The sequence below is a fragment of the Carassius auratus genome, unplaced genomic scaffold, assembly GCF_003368295.1.
Source record: "Carassius auratus strain Wakin unplaced genomic scaffold, ASM336829v1 scaf_tig00215161, whole genome shotgun sequence".
Lineage (NCBI taxonomy): Eukaryota > Metazoa > Chordata > Actinopteri > Cypriniformes > Cyprinidae > Carassius > Carassius auratus.
The window spans coordinates 1-14,464 of NW_020527958.1; the positions used below are offsets into that span (position 1 = coordinate 1).

Here is a 14,464-nt window from a genome sequence, read left to right on the forward strand (position 1 = left end):
TTTTAGCCCACAGTGAAATGAATGTTATGGTGTCTTTACAGTGATTTACCATGGGAACTATTCACCTCTAAACAGCGCAGATAATGCAGCTATTGTTACTAAACACAATAAGCTGTTATTGTACCCACCACTAGTCAAATTAAAATTTACAAAAAAAAAAAAAATGAGTAAGGCAGTAATATTGCAGTAATATAATAAGATATTATATATATAATATATAATATATATATATATATTATATATATATATATATAATATATATATATATACACATGTATGTATGTATATGTGTATATATATATATATATATATATAGTATCTAGAATATATTACTGCTATTTAGATATATTTAATTTACATATTTATGTATGTATACACTGAAAATATATATGCAATATTATGTATGTATATATATATATTATATATATATATATATAATGTGTTTAATATGAATAGATTTTTTAAAAAGGTAATTATGCATTGACAAAACATATTTTTTTTATTATTTTTTCAGTAGTGGTGATGCTCAATTGCTGATCTTCAATTTTGCTGACTGTGAAGTTCATTGGTACGCTTTTACTGATTGTGAGCTTTTCCAATTAACACTTTCTTTTTCTCTAAAGGATGTTTTGTCTCTCCGGTGGATGGGCTTGTCTGAGCATGGCCGCCCAGTCTAGAGATGTGACCCCACTGCGGTGCTGGAAAGATGAAGACGGAGGTGCCAGATTCATCTCTCCTTCAATTTCCTCACTATATGTTGTTTGTAGGAGGAGCTGAAGAAAAAAGAAAAACCGGAATAGATGGAGAGAGAGGAGGATAAAACAGGCAGGGGAGAAAGTGTGGCTGGCCACGTCTGATAAAGAAAGAGAAGAAGGAGGACGTATTGGTGGTTTTTCAGCTGAAAGAGGAGCGACGATGGGGACGGACGTGGGTCTGGTTTTACCAGGTTCGTTGGAGCTCACAGTTGGAGGAAAGTCCACCGTTTGGACTCTCTCTTTCCTCTGACCACACGACACCTGGGCTCCGTCCGTCTGGTCGTCCTCTTCCTCCTCTCTGGCCTGTCTCTCTCCTCCTCTTCCTCCGTCTCTGGGGCTGGATGGTGTGCTGGCAGAGCAGCGTCTGGTTCTGGAGGAGAGGTTCTCCCTGTGTTCTGGGAGTGTGCTCAGGAGCGGATGAGAGGCCTGCAGTACCTCAGACTGGGATCAGAGGATGAGGGGGCGCTAGAGAGAGGCACTGAGTGTGCTGCCCCGACTCACACAACTGCGCTCTCTGACTATCAGAGGTACACAAACACACACTAACTAATGATTCAGAATAATAATATTAGTCTGTCTAACCTTTTTCACAAGTTTGTTTCTGTCTCAAGGACACCGTTTCCATGACCCTCAGGGTGAGCCTCTCCGGGGCTGCTCTCCTCTCTTCCTGACTCTGTCTCTTCACTCTCTCTCCTCGTTCACCTTGATCTCTCCTTCAACCGTCTCTCCTCTCTTCCTCCGTGTCTCCTGTCTCTCTTTCATCTCTTTGAGCTGCTGCTGTGTCATAATCGGCTGAGGGGTCTGCCGGAGGGTCTGGGAGCGCTGGTGTCCCTGTGGCGCGTGAGTCTGCTGGGAACAGGCTGGTGGATCTGCCCCGGGGTGTGCGCCTCCTCTGCAGGCTGGAGGAGCTGGACGTGCCCTTCAACCAGCTGGAGAGACTTCCAGATGAACTCGGCCAACTTCAGGACTTACAGAAACTAGAGCTGTCCAATAACAGGCTCAGAGCGCTGCCGGAGACTCTGGGTGAGGAACACACACACACACACACACACACACACACACACACACACACACACGCACACACACACACAAGATATGTTTTTTTCTTTCTACATGTTATCTTAAGGGTTTCCCATTGTTTTAGTGTAGCATTATCATACCGTTGTTTTCAGCTCGTTTATGTACATATAAACTAAAGCATGCAGTTGCATAAAAACAATAATATAAACATCATTCAATGTAAATTGTAATAATCGTAATTAATTACAATTTCAAAGGAAAAATTGACAATTATGATTTTTGGCATAATCGTGCAGCCGTGCATGATGCTATCTTTGTGTCAGAAATTGTCTTATACTATGCCAACTGCTGTTTCTAAATGAGATTTCAGATTTCTAACCTGGTATTTGTGACATGTCTGATGGCTCGTTCTCTCTCTCAGGGTCTCTCCGCTCTCTGAGGAAGCTAGTACTCCAGAGTAATGATCTGAGGAGTGTTCCTGAATGTTTGCGCTCCCTCCCGCTGCCTCGACAAACTGGACTTGAGGAACAACCCGCTGGGTCGACCGCTAACACCCCCACGGATCGCCCATGTGACCCCAGGTCACTGTCAGCTCTCACTGATGCTGCTTTAGTCCAGCTTATGTTACATTATTATAATGAAATGTTTATCAAACAAATATGACCTTTATCAAGCATATGATTATTATGACGGCCTAGACAGACAAGCATATGAGTATTATGTTTTTATAATATAATGTATTCTGGATGGTATTTTTTTGCATTGGTGTATGATGAAATCTGTACAAACTAAGCCTGTTTGATCCCATTGACATTATTTGTGTTTTAAAGTTCTGGAAGAATCTGGGATCCAGAGCTGCACCTCTGATTTCATCAACACAGGTGAACTGAGCTTACCTTTGTTTATCATTCAGAAGTATGGGGCGGTTTTAATGATTTTAAAAGACTTATGGTCTTATGGTCACCAAGGCTGTGTTTATTTAAATATAGTTACAATTTAAAATAACTGTTTTCTATTGTAGGATATTGTAAAATGTAATTTATTTCTGTGGATGCTAAGCAGTATTTTCAGCATCATTACTCCAGTCTTCAGTGTCACATGATCTTCAGAAATCATTTTAATATGCTGTTTTGCTGCTCAAGAAACATATTGCTTCATATTTTTTCTGGAAGCCATTATCATTTTTGAATGATGAAATCTTAAAAAAAAAATAAAAATAAAAATAGAATGCAGTGTTAGGGTAAAAAAAAAAAAAAAAAATTTAAAAACAGTATGCATTAAACATTCTATAATGCTAGTTCCAAACTCTCCTCTGTCCATCAGTTTTCAAGTGTCACCTGCTGGCTGTCACGTGCTCCTTCCTGGAGGGGCGGAGCTCTTGTTTCCACGGAGATGCGTAAATGCAGTAACACATCTCCAGTGGGCGGAGAGGAGACCAGACCGGAAGTGGGTGTGGCTAGATGAGCATGACATCCTGTTGAGTCGACAGCTGGAGCTCCGCCCACACGGAGCCACATTTGAGAGGGTTATCATTTTTGTTTATCAAGCTTTTTAATGACGTCTTTCCATGATTAAAACACTGATTGAGTAATTATGTGAGGCATGATTTGTTAATTTATGTTTGTTTTGCGTTAAAACTAGTTGTAAAGAATAATGGATGATTGCACTTTTCGGTACGAATATGTGTACAGTTACACACCTATATATATATATATATATATATATATATATATATATATATATATATATATATATATATATATATATATAATATTAGAGGTGGGCATAGATTAATTTTTTTAATCTAGATTGATCTCACTGTGATCTTGAAATTAATCTCTCAAACTCCCAGCATGCACTTCCTTCAGCCAATCAGAGTGCAGATTCCTCTTCCACCTGGAGTGACTGGTATTGCATCACATTCACGCTTCACTTCTTTCCAGGAAACGGTTTAATTGTTAAACCGAGCAGATCGTAAGCTTATTAGAGTCTCGTTCATGCCTGAGAGATTTAAGTTCACAGACATTAATGCTGTTCAAAACAAATGAGGAATGTGTACAATGATGTCTCCATCTTCAACACTGTTTTAGCATAAAAAAAAAAGTTTATTTTTCAGATGTTGAACTTTTTTATTAGTTAAACTCCTTAGATGTAAATTTGTTGTTTAAACTACCCCTAGATTTTAAGTTAATCTTTTATATTTTAACAGCACATTTGCATGTTTTGTGATGTTAATTCATGGTCACATGAAGTCAAAGTAAACAGAACAAAAAAAAAAAACTCTTTTTAATCATAATAGTGTTTCAGTTCACATTATATACGCACTAGGATTTTAAAAACCCAGTCAAACTGAATAATAATCATAACATTTAAGTAATTATTATTATTATTATTATGTTTGACTCTAATTATAAAAATGAATATTTGATCATAATTGTAATCATTTTAATTGTACACGGCAAAGTTATACTTTTATACTGCTCTTTATCTTTAGTGTTTATTTAGCCAAAATATTAGTGTACTGCATATTGCACAGTATATACTTTTACTGCCATTTTTAAAAATAAATATAAAATAAATAGTGTGTGAAACTATTTTAAATTATGTGTTTAAATTATGAAATGTAGCAATTTAAAATTACTACATCATATGCTTAATTTAACAAAAGGTGTCCAATTTTAAAAATACAGTTGTTATATTGTTATATAATTGTTAGATGTTATATTGTTTGTCATAATTTATTGTCTAAGAGCCTGATTACATCTGGTCATGCATTTTCGCTGATCGGATATATATCTGATTTGTTAAAATAGTTTTATTTTACTCTTGGCCACATAAATGTGTCTCTACAAAATGGATAGAAATCGAATGTACAGTTCCCCCGCTATATGGAAATTTAGGATTGCATTTTATTGATAAAAGCAATAGATATGCACTGCATTTTATTCATCATCAGCTAATTTAAAGATCAACTGGAGAGAGATCAGCACTGGAAAGCAACTCAGAATCTCATCAGCTAATCATGTTTATTATTTTAACATTTTGGGAGGAGTCAAATTGTGTGTAACTGTGTAATGTAACAAACAAAAGAGTGTGTATTGCAGATGCATGTTTTAGCTTTGTGTGTGTATGTGTGTGTGTTTAGGACACATGGTGGACATGTCCCGTTTGCACCTAATGCACGGTGACCCCACGGCCCACACCTGGACTGACATCACCGCTCAGGTGTCGCTTCAGGTCACGCAGATCTACGTCCTTTTCTCCATCACAAACTTCTCATGGTGAGCGTCTATAAACACATAAAGTGAACCCATACAGTCTGTCATGTATTAATGCTGTCAATCAATAAAAAAAATCACTAATCAATCACACATTGTGATTAATCCCACCTACATTAATATTCAAGTTTTAAAATATATTGCTGTTAATTTTATTTTCTTCAAATTAATGAAGCGCTAATTTTGAAAGCACTATACAGTGAAATGTGACATATTATACCTAAAAATTCTTCATACAGTGGACTACCAGTAAAATTGATAAATATTTAAGAAAAAATATTATTCAGACACTTTGACCTGACCATGTTCTGCTTAAGTGTTTTTTCTTCAATTGGTAATGCAAACTTTTTACACCACAGTCTGAACAAAATGAAGCATCGCTTGGTAAGTGGTTGACCTAAATTGGTATTATCTAATTGTGCATTTAAATTTAACAGCTGACAGATATTCAACCTAATTTCATTTGTGTGACAGTCTAAGAGAAGGATGATTTTATCAAGATGAATTTGTTAACGCTGAATTTTTGTCATATTTTATTACCATTTTCCAAGCTATAGCGAATATACTGTTAATGTGAGAAATGTTGAAGGTGTCTGAATAAATTTTCGTTTGACTGTATATGTGTGTGTGTGTGTGTTCAGGTACTGGTTGTGGTACACCACTCACAGGTGTGTTTGCGGGGTCGTCAGGAAAATGTATCACCGCTTGAAACAGTTCCGGGTTCGATTTCTGGCATTACAGAGAAAAAACGACCCAGAGCAAGTTCTGCTGCAGTGCCTGCCATCGGAAAGGGTGAGAGTATGAGCTCATGTGAGGGCTTTCATGCTATCTTGAATTTAAGGTGCTCTGGGGGAGGCATACTAAGTCAAAGAGTTCAGCCTTGAGTCTCTGTGCTTACAAGGTGTTTAAACTAGTGCTGGGCGATGATTAATCGCATCCAAAATAAACTTTTTTGTGTACATAATATCTGTGTGTGTACTATTTATTATGCATTTATAAGTATGCACGCATGCATGTATACATTTAAGAAAAATATATTGTTTATATATTAAATAAATGTATATTTAATATAAATTACATGTAATTACATGTACATATTTTCTAAATATATACTCTGTGTTTGTGTCTTTATATATACATAATAAATATATACAGTACACACACACATATATATGTATGTTATGTACACAAAAACTTTTATTTTGGATGCGATTAATCGCGATTAATCGTTGCCCATGACTAATTTAAACTTACAGGAAGTCAACCTATTAACTTGTTCATAGTTAAAGACTATGTTCATTGCAGTAGGATACTTTATTTTTCTTTAAAATGACATGCGTTACCTTCATTAGTCATGGTTCTTGTCTCTCTTTAGGCTGAAAGCAGGTTGCTGTCTCTGTCGGAGCAGTATGAAGGGCCTCAGCCGTCGGAGTTGAGCGTCCTGCTGGAGGGAGAGCAGTTTTTTGCAGGTTTTGAGAGAGGCATTGACATCAATGCAGGTGGACACACACACAAACAGAAAACACTACAGCTTACTATCAAACATAATGAAATCACAATAATAGCTCAAGTTTATTTAGCGGATTGTAATTGGAACATGTTTCCTCAGACCGTCAGGACTGTAAAGATGGCAGAATCTCATTCACCTTTTACTCTCACCTGAAGAACATTAAAGAGGTGCACGTGTGCCCGACCCACCCACAGCAGGGCACAGTGAGAGGGCAGGTGAGACAGGACTTGGGGTCGTTCAGGGGTCATAGTTGTTGGATTAGCCCAGTATTTCAAGTCAAAAGTAATGGAATAAGATGCGTGTCCGTCTAGGTGTCATTTTACCGCGGTGAAGTGCCCAGTGATCTTCCAGAGGAGGTGACGAGTAAAAGAAAAGAAAATTTTCTCCATCACAAACTTCTCATGGTGAGCGTCTATAAACACATAAAGTGAACCCATACAGTCTGTCATGTATTAATGCTGTCAATCAATAAAAAAAAATCACTAATCAATCACACATTGTGATTAATCCCACCTACATTAATATTCAAGTTTTAAAAAATATTGCTGTTAATTTTATTTTCTTCAAATTAATGAAGCGCTAATTTTGAAAGCACTATAAAGTGAAATGTGACTTATTATACCTAAAAATTCTTCATACAGTGGACTACCAGTAAAATTGATAAATATTTAAGAAAAAATATTATTCAGACTACAAGATCAAGACTCTGTCCCAAAGCACACAATACTATATTGTGTTTTATAAGATATCTCTCCTGTAAGACCTTTGTTCATCTTCAGAACACAAATGAAGATATTTTTTATGAAACCTGAGAGCTTTCTGACCCTCCATAGACAGCAAAGAAATCGGTAAAATAGTCCATGTGACTAGTCCATTTTATCAACTCAACAGTCACTTTTTGTGTGCAAAGAAAATAAGTGTGCAATAATAACATAATATATTCAGCAATTCTTCTCCCTGAGTTACTGGAGAGTACCCCAGAACGTAATCAGCATTGTTTTTGTTCAGTAGACAGCGTGGGCATGCTGAACATAAACAACGTTCACTTTTTATATTATATTATTACATTACATTTTTATACATAAGAGTATAATTCATATTATATTATTATAATATAAGTGTATATTTTGAAATATTGTATAAGCATAAGAAAGTATATTTGTATTGTTATGTACGTAAATATACATTATGAAAGGAACACGCCACTATTTTTGAAAATAGACTAACTTTACAACTCCACTAGAGTTAAACAGTTGAGTTTTACTGTTTTTGAATCCATTCAGCAGATCTCCGGATCTGACGGTAGCACTTTTACTGTAGCTTAGCATACTGTAGATCATTGAATCTGATTAGACCGTTAGCATCTCGCTCAAAAATGACTAAAGAGTTTCTATATTTCTCCTATTTAAAACTTGACTCTTCTGTAGTTAAATCGTGTACTATGACTGACGTAAAATTAAAAGTTAGGATATTCTAGGCTGATATAACTAGGAACTACACTCTCATTCGGGCGTGATAAACACATAACGCATCACCTGAAAATAGAAAATTGCAACTTTTCGTTTTCCGTCGGTTTTAGTACTTGATGTAACTACAGGAGAGTCAAGTTTTAAATAGGAGAAATATAGAAACTCTTTAGTCCTTTTTTGAGGGACATGCTAACGGTCTAATCAGATTCAATGATCTATGCTAAGCTAAGCTAAAAGCGCTACCGTCAGACCCGGAGATCTGCTGAATGGATTCAAAAACAGTAAAACTCAACTGTTTACCTCTAGGGAGTTGTAAAGTTAGTCTATTTTCAAAAATAGTGGAGTGTTCCTTTAAGCACTGCATGCAATTAAAGAAAATGGTTCCAGTTAAAATGCACAAGTGAAAGTGCTTATTTGCAGCCTGCTAATGTATTAGAATCAACCTCGAGAAGCTGTAAGTGACTATTAACTAATGTTTAAAATCAAACACTTATTACAGTAGGTTTCCTTTTAGGTTAGGATGCTGCCTGTGTATCCCACTAGTGTTCTGAACATTGCTCTTAAACAAAAATGTCATGTTTGTATCACATATTTCGGTCTATAATGTAGCCTCTGACAGATGAATGAGTATTGTGTTGTCATGCACACACACACAGAACGCAGACTGTGATGGGAGCATCTCTGGCGAGCTGAACCTGGGCGACCCGGAAAGCGGCTACCTGACACAGACTAACCTGCTGTCCATGTGCTTACGCATCAATCAAGAGTGGCAGAACATCGGCATCAACCTGGGCATCAGCTACGACCAGCTGGAACGCATCCGCAACCAACACAGGTGGGCATCAGATCAGAGCCAGCAGAGGGCCCTGCTATTCAGGACCAAACCTTCACTCTTTGTTACAGGACTGATTGACTCCAGGTTTACAGCTTGCATGTGATCTCCAGATCCCCTTAACAATTTCTGTGGCATTCAGTGATGCAATCATTTCAGTAATAAGAGGTTAGACAAACTGTACTACCAAAATAGGTTGTTGTTCACATTTATTGCAGCTTGTAATATTTGAATATTAATTAGATGCTGTGACTGGACATTCCAGGATTTAGAATCAAGCCTCATTAATATTCATGAGTTTTTGATATCTTAATTCCAGTTTTTCCATCACAGATGTGTTTGCGCTAGTGTAAAATCACTCATGATGAGAGAGAGAGAGAGAGGCTGTGTGAAAGGAATGAAGGCAGCGGTGGTTTTATGAGGGGAATGTGAGTGTTTTGTGTTGATGGTTCAGCCATCTGGGACTCTGCAGGAGACGGTACACACTCACACTCATGCATGCACGCTCAGTCTGTTCTGTAGTCTGTTCATCTTTTTGTCTTTAATGTCTCTCAATTCAAGTTAAATGACATATATTATTATAGAACAATAAGCAAAAAAGCAATCGTTAATTAAAAATACAAAGCAATGCCAGTCACAAAATAAGGCACAAAATGCATTTATTTCAAAGTGTATGTCATGACATTTCTTCTTGTTTTTCATTTCAAGGCATATTTAATGCCATATTTTCTCTCAGTTTTCATTATAAATTAATACTTTAATTCCTATTCCTTTTATTTACATGCCTTATTAACTTAGTTTTTTTTATTTGCAAGAAACTGTTATCTCCTAATTCTCATTAATCTTATACTACTACTACAGAAGATTCTCTTTCATACTCCCATTATTTTTTTAATGGGAATAATAGTAATAATATTAAACATTTACATTAGATTTACATTTATTCATTTTCATTTTAGCTGACGCTAATAATGATAATAATAATAATAATATGTGTGTATGAAATTTTAACATCTATATTATTTTGTGTGTTTGTTATTTTAGTATTTTTTTAGTATTACTTTTAATTCATATTTTGTGTTTTGTTATATTTTCCATTTTCTTTTTCATTTTAGTTAAGTTTTAATAATTGTGTTGCATGTTTTTTGTTGTTAATTATTTTCTAATACTTTATTTCATTTCTGTTATACATTTTTTTTTTTTTTAAGTAACAAAAATAATTTTTATTTTTTTGTTTTTAATGATAATGACCTTGATGCAGTTTTTTTTTTGGATTATGTCAATGAAGTCTATAATTTAGGAATGAAAGGTGTTAAGAAATCAATGCAAAAGATTTGTTATTTAGATTCGTGTTAAATTTAAGTTTTATTTATTTATTGCAACATTTCATATATTTAATTATTTATTGTAAATAAATATATAAATTATCATAATTTTCTATTATTTATTCATTACTTTTGTTATATAATCATTATTGATAATATCATAATCATATTAGCTTTAATTATACAGTATATTTAATTTTGTTCATTATGTCTCCTTATACTTTACTTGAAAAAATTCAGACAGATCAGATCGTTTTAGTAACAGTAATAGTAGCAGTAATAGTTACAGTAAGAAAAATGAAATCTTCTTGTGTGTGTTTTCTCAGGGACTTTGGGGCCCAGGTGTTGGCGATGCTCTTTCATTGGGTGAGAGGGAAGCAGGGGGCGGGGCCTGGGGTGGTGCAGCGGCTGATGAAAGCACTGGTGGACAGTGGTGGGCGGGACTTGGCTGAGGAAGTAGAGGACATTGTGAATCTGGGGAAGAGGAAGTATGAAGAATCATTAAAGAGAGTCGGACTAGAGACAGCAGCCAGCTCTGCAGACCCTCAGTCCAGCTGACACACGCTCACATTGTGACATATAAACTCCCACCAGCAGCACTGCAGACCAACAGAGACACACACACACAGACAGACAGTACAGTCTCTGGGTCTCAGAGCAGATTCAGTCTGTCTGAATGATGTCTTCATTAGATGTTTGTCTCTCTCTCCTGTGCCTCTCCAGCTCACATCGTCCAGCAGATGTGATTTATTTGTAGTGAGACACAATGCTGCACATGAGCCATCCGTACTTGTTACTTGTTCTTAGTGTTTTAACCAAGAAACAATCAAAAATATTTTTTATGTATGTGGGTGAATCCCACGCAGCCTCTAAATAAAGGTCATATTTCACCCTAAAATCAACTAAAAAATATGATTAATTTAACATTAACTTATATTCAATAAATAGTTATACATTTTGAATAAAGAAACTGAAGCTATTTTGGGATTTGGGATTGATATTATTCCTCCTTTCTTATTACTGAAACGCTCCCAGATGTTCCATCAGTTTTTTTTAAAGCCTGTGTCTGTGTATATTTACCTATTAATTTCTTATAATTATATATATATATATATATATATATATATATATATATATATATATATATATATATATATATATATATATATATATATATATATATATATATATATATATATATATATATAGTCACGGGAGGAGCACAAGACAGACACAGTGGGCGTGGCGTCAGGCCTCGGAGAGGCTTTTATTAACAGAAATCATAAAACAAAAGGGAATAAAAGTGGCCAAAGGGGGAAAGTGTCCAAAATAACAGGGGATCTGGTGTCCTCGTTGTGCTGCGGGGTTCGTGTGGGTCGGGCAGTGTTCATTGAGGAAGGGTCCAGGCAAGGGGCGGAGTCCGGCGGCCGCACGCGCACCCCTCCTTGGTCCGGGGCGCGAGGGGCGGCGGCTTCCTCTAGCGGCCGCATCTCTCTCGTCGGCCGCGGCGCTGGTAGGGGATGGACGGCCCGGCATCCTGGCCCGTCGGCCGTGTATACGGGTGCGGTTCTCCTCCGGATCGCGGGTCCGGCTGCTCACGTCTCTTGTGGCGCGGGAGTCCCTCAACGCACCCTTCCTGGACCACGAGGACACCAGCGTGCATGCACGGGGAAGAGACCGGTCCCCTGAGGAGAGGCGCGTTGGGCTTTTAACCAGCGGCGGTAATGAGGCTCCACTTCCTTCAGGTGTGCCCCATCACACGCCGCCAGCCCTGACTCGTCCAGCGCCCCTCCTCTCACACACCCACTCCAGTCGGGAGCCTGGTGAAGGGCGGCGATTTAGGACGGGGTGCCGGTGACAATCAGGGAGGAGGCAGCTGACTCGTCACATTCCCCCTCCCAAGCGACATCCCCGTCATCAGGGCGCCGCCCACACGGGAGTGCTACCATCCTCAACCAGGCTCCAAACGGTCGGAGTGGGCGGGGATTCCTCTCCGGGCGGTTCTCCCTCTCGCAGCGCACCGGAACAGGGACAGAGAAACCGGGTTTTAGTGACAGCCTCAACCAACCACAGGGTAAAATGACAATAACAGAAGTCACTTACCCTTTTTGTGGCTGGGAGGCTGTCCCCAGTTTTCCTCCGTCCCAGTCCGGGTTCTCATGAACGTTTGCAAGCGAGAGGGAGTGACGTCACCAGATGTTTCCCAACTGCGCTGTCTAGGCTCCGCCTTGCCCGCATTCTCCACCAGTGTCACGGGAGGAGCACAAGACAGACACAGTGGGCGTGGCGTCAGGCCTCGGAGAGGCTTTTATTAACAGAAATCATAAAACAAAGGGAATAAAAGTGGCCAAAGGGGGAAAGTGTCCAAAATAACAGGGGATCTGGTGTCCTCGTTGTGCTGCGGGGTTCGTGTGGGTCGGGCAGTGTTCATTGAGGAAGGGTCCAGGCAAGGGGCGGAGTCCGGCGGCCGCACGCGCACCCCTCCTTGGTCCGGGGCGCGAGGGGCGGCGGCTTCCTCTAGCGGCCGCATCTCTCTCGTCGGCCGCGGCGCTGGTAGGGGATGGACGGCCCGGCATCCTGGCCCGTCGGCCGTGTATACGGGTGCGGTTCTCCTCCGGATCGCGGGTCCGGCTGCTCACGTCTCTTGTGGCGCGGGAGTCCCTCAACGCACCCTTCCTGGACCCACGAGGACACCAGCGTGCATGCACGGGGAAGAGACCGGTCCCCTGAGGAGAGGCGCGTTGGGCTTTTAACCAGCGGCGGTAATGAGGCTCCACTTCCTTCAGGTGTGCCCCATCACACGCCGCCAGCCCTGACTCGTCCAGCGCCCCTCCTCTCACACACCCACTCCAGTCGGGAGCCTGGTGAAGGGCGGCGATTTAGGACGGGGTGCCGGTGACAATCAGGGAGGAGGCAGCTGACTCGTCACAATATATATAATTATAGGAAAAATATAGGTACATGTACACATATATTTAATTATTACATGTAAAAATATATATGAAATTATTATGTTGGGTTTATAAAACAACAGTACTTTTTCACTTTTTCACTAAAATTATAAATTAAAGGCAAATACCACCCTAATGTACATGTTGTGAAATTTTAGTAATAAAAATAAAATCAGTTCACATTAAAATATTAAAATGTGATAAAATATTAAAATAATAAATCATGGGAAGTGTGTAAATGTATTTTATCTTTATACATTTTTGTGGTTATGAGAATACTGTTATATGTAAATGAGAATTTGGTGGTAACAAATGCTTATTTATCATGAAAATTAATGCAAAGAGGACTAAGCATATCCCCCCCCCCCCCCCCAAATAAAAAATAGGATTAATATTTTCTTTATGCAAAATCTCAATCTAAATGAGTATAGAGCTCGGGCGTAGACGTTATGGAATGGTGCATTGTGGGTAACGGCGGCCATTTTAGAGGCATCGCAAAGCAGGTTTGTAATAAGATAATAGCCGGTCTCCAGAAAAAGTTATAGAACGTGACAAAAAAAGTTGCCTATACCTATATGGACAAACTTAATAATGAAGCCAAACAACGCTACTTGAAGAAAAAAAAAAAAAGAGCTTGTAATCGATCCCTATGAACACATGAAAGTTTACCAAGCCTCATTTTCCCTAATAATTTCTCCTACCGGGTCTGTGGAGTGAGCGCTTACACCTCCGATCAATTAAAAAATTTAAAATCACTGGAGGCTCACCTGCAGATCACAAATGGATCTGCAAATTAAACGTGGAGAAAACATTCGTTCTCACTAAGGAAATAGTGGTGACGCACACACATATACTCACACACTTATCAGATTCTGCGAGCTATGAAGCTTGTCTATGCGGGTTTGTTACACTTCAGGAGTAATTACTCACCTATCATACTTGCAAAAATCCACTGTTTTCATCCGGTAGTTCTGTAATTCGGTATAATATTGAAGATCATTCACCTCGGACACAACCCACCATTCACCAAAACAAGACGCTTAACTTCCTATTTTGAAGTTCGTTCCAGTTTTTTTATTTAGTTGTTCAAATTTGTTAAATACAGTCAGCACAAAAATATCAAAAAGCGATCAGAGACCATACACAACATGTCTCACCATAACTATGTATTATAATATTATCGAATGTGATGGTTTCCCTCCGTACAGTGGCGACCCAAGCCATCTGACGCCTCTTGGTGATTTCAGACACCTTGTGTTTTTTTTTCCAAGTAGGAAAATGTTGAAAACTAATATGATTCACGAGGCGTTTGCCCTGTCGATCA

At 38.5% G+C, this 14,464-nt stretch overlaps 1 pseudogene; it reads left to right on the plus strand.

Annotated features, from left to right (window-relative positions):
* The first annotated feature begins 623 nt into the window (after positions 1-623).
* Positions 624-11,266, plus strand: LOC113093818 (p53-induced death domain-containing protein 1-like; annotated as a pseudogene).
* The last annotated feature ends 3,198 nt before the right edge of the window (positions 11,267-14,464 follow it).